This window comes from Garra rufa, chromosome 1 (genome assembly GCF_049309525.1).
Source record: "Garra rufa chromosome 1, GarRuf1.0, whole genome shotgun sequence".
Lineage (NCBI taxonomy): Eukaryota > Metazoa > Chordata > Actinopteri > Cypriniformes > Cyprinidae > Garra > Garra rufa.
The window spans coordinates 75,361,133-75,368,343 of NC_133361.1; the positions used below are offsets into that span (position 1 = coordinate 75,361,133).

Here is a 7,211-nt window from a genome sequence, read left to right on the forward strand (position 1 = left end):
GGTGGAACATAAGACAATGATGAGTTCTAAACGGGCATCGAAGAATAAACCTGCACAGACTGTTATATAAAGCATTAAGAGGCTGAAGATTGGTAGCTGTTGTATTTAAATAAATAATATCACTGTAATCAAGAATTGGAAGTAATAATTGAGAAACAATTTTTTTACGAACAAAAAAATTAAAACAACTAATTGATTGATAAAGTATTTTTAAACGATAAGTAATCTTCTTTATAATTGAATGTATATGAATATTGAATGAAAGATTAGTGTCGAGCCAAAGTCCAAGATATTTAATTTGCCTAACTGCCACAAGTGGTGACAAATCCATAAATTTAAGATTAAGATCAACAGAAACTTGAGATCTACTTGGTTTGTAAAATAACATAGAATAAGATTTAATCTTATTAAGTGCAAGTTTGTTAGACAGGAGCCAACATTGAACTTTATCAAAATCATACTGAAGAGAGTTATGAATTGCAGTGATATTAAGGTTAGAATAATAAATCACAGTATCATCAGCATACAGCTGGATATTACAGTCAGTGCAGGTAAGAGGAAGATCATTAATGAAAATAGAAAACAAAAGAGGCCCAAGAGAAGAACCTTGAGGTACACCTCTCTCCATAGTTCTAAAATCTGAACAACTGCCTCTAAAAGAAATACATTGTTGACGGTGATGAAGACAGGAGTTAAACCAGAGAAGAGAGTTCTTGTCAAGACCAATACAAAACAATTTGTCCAAGAGAAGATAATAATCAACCATATCAAAAGCTTTAGTAAGATCAATAAATACAGCACCAGTAGACATATTATTATCAAAACCACAAAAAATATCATTAGTTAATTTTAATAATGCAGAAGTTGTTGAAAAATACTTTCTAAAGCCCGACTGACATGGAGATAAGAGATTGTTTTCAAATAAATATTTAGATAACTGATTAAAAATTACCTTCTCAAATATTTTTACAATAGAATTAATAATTGAGATTGGTCTAAAGTTGTTTAAATTATTAGGATCACCCCCTTTATGCAAAGGAATGACCCTAGCACATTTCCAGGCAGAAGGCACCTCACAGGTAGTAAAAGATAAATTAAAGAGATAAGACAAAGGGGAAGAGATAACATGGGATGCCATCTTAATAAATTTGGCTTATTTATTTATTAGCATACTAAATAAATCAGATTTACCTAATACATAATTCATTTGCTTCCAAAATTTTCTAGGATTATTAAAATTACTTGATAAACTATCTTTATAATAATTCGATTTAGCATTCCTAGTTTGACTTGTACAAGTATTTCTCAGGCCCTTATAAGCCATAAGAGTTTCCATTGAAATCCAAATTCTTTTTTTCACGTGCAAGACGTAAAATCTTCACCTTGTCCTGGAAATGTGAGAACTTCACCAAAATTGCCCTTGGACCCAGCTTGGAGACAGTTCCAGATACTCCCGGCGAGCGGTGAGCACTCTCAATTCCCGGAGGAGTGGGAAAATCAGCCTCTCCGAATAGATGTGTGAGAAACAGCCTGACGAAACCGATCATATCTTTGCCCTCAGAGCCCTCCGGCACTCGCAATAAGCGAAGATTCAGTGCCCTGCTTCGGTTTTCGGCGTCCTCCATTTTCTCTACCAGGTAGGAGTTTTTCTTCTCCAAGGCCTTTACACGTGCCTCCAGATCTGTTACGTTGTCTTGGTTAGAGCTGACCCTAAATTCGAGCTCACCCACTTGCTCTCCTAATAATTTGAGCGAGTCGTTCGTTGCATTAACGCTGTGTTGAATGTAATCCAGTTTAGTGTCAAAGTGGGCCAGCATATCATTCTTAAGTTGCTGGAGCGCTTCCATCAAAGTTTTGTTTGTAACAGCTTGGTCCATAGCAATTAATTAAACAGTTAATAAAACAGCAATTAATTAAACCACTGCTGCTCTGTCGGCCATCTTGAATAGTGAGTATCTTTTATTATCTAGTATCTAGTATCTTTTTATTTCTATCTTAATTTGTTCAACTATTATTTTATTGTCGTATCTATTCTATGGTTCAAAATTACTTTAAAATCCCCAGCACACATCATAGTACCTTCTGATTCTGCTGCTATAATTGTAAATAGGGTTTTAAAGAAATGTTTGTCACTTTCTGGCGGGGCGTATACATTGATTAGTGTGACTATTTCGTTCTCTAATTTTCCTTTAACAAGAATAAATCGTCCCTCTTCATCGTTAACTTCTTTCACACACTCAAATTTGATTGCATTTTGTATCATTATCGCAACCCCTCTTTTGCGACTATGTTTACGTGTGCTATAGAATGTGTTTCTATAACCAAATCTCTTCAGTTTCTCATGCTCTTCTTGCGATAGGTGTGTTTTTTGGACGAATATAATTTGTGCTTTTAGTTTCCTCATTTTCAGAATCATCGTACTTCTCTTAATTGGATGATTCAGCCCGTTTACATTTAATGACACCAGTGAAATGTTTTTGTAGAAGCTTGTACTTTTCTTTGATTTGTATTGTGTCCATGGTAACCAGCAATAACATTGTAAGAACACAAAACAGGAAACAATTTAACTTCCAAAAAAGGGCACTTGTCCATGTATGTGCCACCCACGTTACCTCCGTGGGTTGAGGGGGAAATCCCGTAATATATGGGGGCCCCTCTCTAGGGAGGTTTGGTCTAATTGTCCAATACAGTCTCTGCACTCAAAAAAATAATTCAGTCTAAAAATAAACTTTATGTAATTCAATTAAATGCTAATTTTCCATGTATTTGGATTACATAGTTTTAATATAAACATATTAATAAACTTAATGTGATTCATATGTATCAGTGATACGTGAATGAAACAGGTAAGGTTTATGTAATTATTCCCAGTGTTAAACAAGCACTGCTCAGTGTTCATGTGTTTCCACACTACAGAGTGTTCAAGTAGCATTGACACAGGCTGCGTTCGAAACCGCATACTCAATGAGTAGGTACTTAATTTCAATAAGTACTTACTTAACGAGCGCTAAAAGAGTACGTACTCTACAGCCAAATCTCGTTGAGTATGGATGTGATCTGCACGTCTTCCGCCATGTTGACGTTATCATGTGACCAACGACGTTATAACAAGTGCAACAACTTAACATATAGCGACAGGTTTAATTCATCTTTCTACAAATATTTTGATATTGATGACATTTGTTCATTTTGTGGTCATGTTGAAGAAACAGCTGTTCTTTTATTGTGATTGTAGTATAACGGATACGTTTTGGGTTCATTTAGGTTTTTGTATTTTTTAATTCTTAAAGAAATAATTTTTGTTAGGAAAACCCAAATTCTTTATTTTTGCAAAAGTTATTACTTTTGTTTTATGTTCAAAATTGTTTATCCACACGCAAAACTACAGCTTAAATTACTGTTAAATTTCTCTTTTCATCCCTGAGGCTTATCAGTAACAAAAACAAATCCAATTTTTGATAAACTATGATGTGAATATTTGGATTATTCAGAGATATTTAATCATATTTCCCTGTGTATATAATCACATACTATGATGTAAGCAAGCCTAATAGTTATGTTTTCAGGTTTTCTCATTAGGATAGGATAGGATAGGATAAGCTTTTATTGTCACATACACTGTTACATGCCGTGAAATTTAACCCCTTTGACCATACACAGACCATACACAGACATCACAATTTGGGGGGAGACAGGTCAGCGAGAGGTAGCATAGGAAAAAGAAAAACAAGATACATTTGGAAAAGGAGGAGGCGTGAAAAAAGCCCCTCCCATACTGTCCTTCAGGTAGGGCAGTGTGAGATCAGGGGAAAAAAAAGCCCCAGCACAAGCACATAAACAAACACATAGACATAACATTGCAACAGGGGAAGGGGAAGGGGGTGTGTAAATAGTCCAATGTAGGCAACAGCCATCCGCCAACAGCTATGAGAGCGCTGGTCCAGACCCGCCTACCCACATCAGGGGGTAAAAGCACACGAAGGCGTGGGATCTGGGGGAGGCAATGATTGTCTATCTGTAACTATGTACGTATGTATAGTGTGTGTGTGTGTGTGTGTGTGTGTGTGTGTGTGTGTGTGTAAGCCTGTGGAGTCTGGAACCCAGTCTCAGCAGGTGTCCTTGGGACGGGGATAAGGGAATCAGAGCGTCTCGTTATCTTGTTCTCCGGGGGAGGTTGTTTGTCTCCAGCAACGGCCTTGGCCAGGCCGTCTAGAAGAATTCCTTTTGTTTCGAGAGCAGGGCAGCGAGAGTCTCAGAGACAGAACTACGAGACAAGAGAAGCCAGCGAGGAGAGACAGGGGAGGGAGAGGGAAAAGATGCGACCGCCTTCGCCGAGAGCCAAGAGAAGAACAATTATGATTGTCCATTGTTAAAGATAAATACCATCTTTCCCTGAGCCTGTAATAAGTTATGTAGTAATAATAATAAAAAGAAAATAAGCACAACAGGTGCTCAAACACCTCATAGCATCAGTAACACAACAACCCTACCTAGTACATCTTCCTCCATGTTTGCAATATCTGCACAAAGGAGACGTGGATCAGCTTCTCCAAGGTCTTGTGTTTGGAGAAGACAGTTGATTTTACACTCAAAAAATGTAAGTATTACTACTTAGAAATTATGATTACCTCAGAATGCACTGATTAATAATAATCATAAATGCTGACCTATAATTAATTATATTTTTAGTTTTCAATCAAGTAATTAATGAATGCATATGTTAATGACACTTATGTTTTATTTACTGATAACAACATGGATATATGAGTAAAATAATAAAGTAACCATGAACATAAATAAAGACACATGGAACAAAGCTTTATTCAGACATATTGGTATTTTAGTCTTTCTCTAGAGATGCTCTCGCTGGCTCTTTGGTCTCTGAGGATGAAGAGACCGCAGCAACATCTGGTCCAGATGAGAGAAAGGGCAGGTGGAGTGATGGAGGGTCTCATCCATGGCACTTGACCATTTCCAGGATGCTGCTGAGGATTTCTCTTTTCTCACTGCACACACCAGTCTGCAGCAGATATTTCAGATCATACAAAGATGCACAAATATAATTATTATATATTATTGTATTAAAGATCTCTGTATTAGAAGTAACAAAATTACCAAACTTTATATTAAGTTTCGGATTTTGTTTTTCCCCAAAAATGCTGCTGTCACCTTTCCTTTCAGGTCCTGCTCCACCGCAAAATATCTGCAACAAAGGCACAGAAATCTAGAATCAGAAAAGTGCTTAAAGTTTTTTTAATATTATTAATAAACTGCAACTTAAGGTTTAAATAGATGTCTGTAGTGTACTCACTCAAAGCCTTTGATGGCAGCACTGCTTCATCAGTCACTCTTCACCAGACAAGCATACTTGTCTCATCTGTCCCTGTAACATCCACACAAGATTCAGTTCCCTTTGATTCATGTGCTCAATACTACATTTATGAGGTAGCTGTTGTGTTCATTGGTTTATCATCAAATTCAAATGCTCCTGAATTTATCAACAGTACTATTAGACAAATGAAATAGATAACTCATGTTTAGTTACTATATGTACATGTGTTTATTTACATTAATGTAAAGCAGTGTTGACAACAGTGAACTCTACATAAACTCACATAACGTCCATCACTCATTCAGATGTCTGTTTGGTGTTGTGATGTGCTCATTTAATTCTCTTAGAACATGTTCCTGTCAGTTGTTAAACATTTAGTAATCATCTTTGAGATGTCTATGGTCGCTATACGTAATAAAACGTGTTTTACAGCGAAATCACAAATATACTTTAACGTTACACGTCTTGACACCTTATGCAAATCAGCAGTTTACGATACAGCTCAACAAATACGATTTTCAGACAGAGAACCGTGTTTTGGTTGTAATACTCACATTTGTAAACACTCTCGTTGCGGTTCCCAATCACGTTCGATGATGACGTTTTGGCCTCCTGTGGCCTCCTGCCTGGGATTGAAAAGTATCCATCAGATGAACACTTCAGGATCTGGGCTGAAGCAGTAGGACATCCGGGGATTTCTCGCCTACTCTTTTATGAATACTGAGGTTTCGAACGTACTTCTTTCTTCACGTCCTCATTTTCCCTACTATATAGTAGGTAAGTAGGCATATTCGAACGCATTTTAAGTAGACGTTCGTCCGAATCTCGCGGGAATTAGTGCATTCGCCTACTCATTCTCGCCTACTCTTTTATGAATACTTAAGATTCAAACATACTTATTCACTCGCCTACTGCTTTTTGCCTACTATATAGTATGGAAGTATGCGGTTTCGAACGCAGCCTATGTTAGATTTTATTAACACTTAACATGTATTCAATCGACAGTTAATAGGAGCCCATCACGCATATTTGTGAGGGCTAAGTTAGGTGTTTTCCCTTGGTGTGGAAAAATGAGGCACCGTACAACATACAGGTGTCATAGTGCCTTTCCCAGTCTAATTGAAAATAACATGTTGATTTTATCTCATTAACATGTTATCTGTAGTTGATGTAATATCACATAAGCTTCATTGATATCTACTCAAATATTATCTTGTTTCAAATTAGCAAAGCCAGACAGTTGCTATTGCTTGTTGACAACGATAGTGTAATGACAGTATAACTAAAAAACAGCGCCATTTCACTGAGCGAAATACAGAAATCGCGTTGTGAGAACTCCCGGAAGTGGTAAGTGTACCCCTCAGGCTCGATGGAACGTTCGAGGTGAATAAGGCGAATGGAAATAACCCAAGTGCTAGGACATATGTTGTTTTGTATGAGCTAACCTATATAAGGAAATTATACAAGTGCAAGTATGTTTGGGATGATTTTGCCTTTAATTTTCACTGAAACTGTACAGTAAAATGAGTTGACATTAAAGGAGAACTCCGGTGTGATATTGACCTAAAGTGTATTGAATCATGATACCGAGTGTAAACGTACCTTGCATATCTCATCTCGTCTTGTCCACTGCTGTCCGAAATCTGGGGTCAGTTAGCCGATGCTCACAACAGCTTGTCAATGAGATCAATGGGGCATCGAAGCAGTCATGTAAATGAATCACTGTTTTACGCCATTTACGAGGCACAAAGTAGCGCCACACTTCATCGGTAGACTTCCAAGGGCCCTGACATTCAAAACGCGACGTTGAAAACTCATAAAAAGCACCGGTAGTTTATTTACGAGAAGATTTATACAGACAGTAACAGCAAGAAGTTTA

At 37.1% G+C, this 7,211-nt stretch overlaps 1 long non-coding RNA gene across 1 annotated transcript; it reads right to left on the reverse strand.

Annotated features, from left to right (window-relative positions):
* Positions 1 to 4,797: 4,797 nt before the first annotated feature.
* On the reverse strand, positions 4,798 to 5,194 carry LOC141326584 (uncharacterized). The gene is made up of 2 exons (XR_012353945.1): positions 5,116 to 5,194; positions 4,798 to 5,020 (listed from the first exon to the last, which is right to left on the reverse strand). It is a non-coding gene; the product is annotated as an uncharacterized lncRNA (long non-coding RNA).
* Positions 5,195 to 7,211: the final 2,017 nt, after the last annotated feature.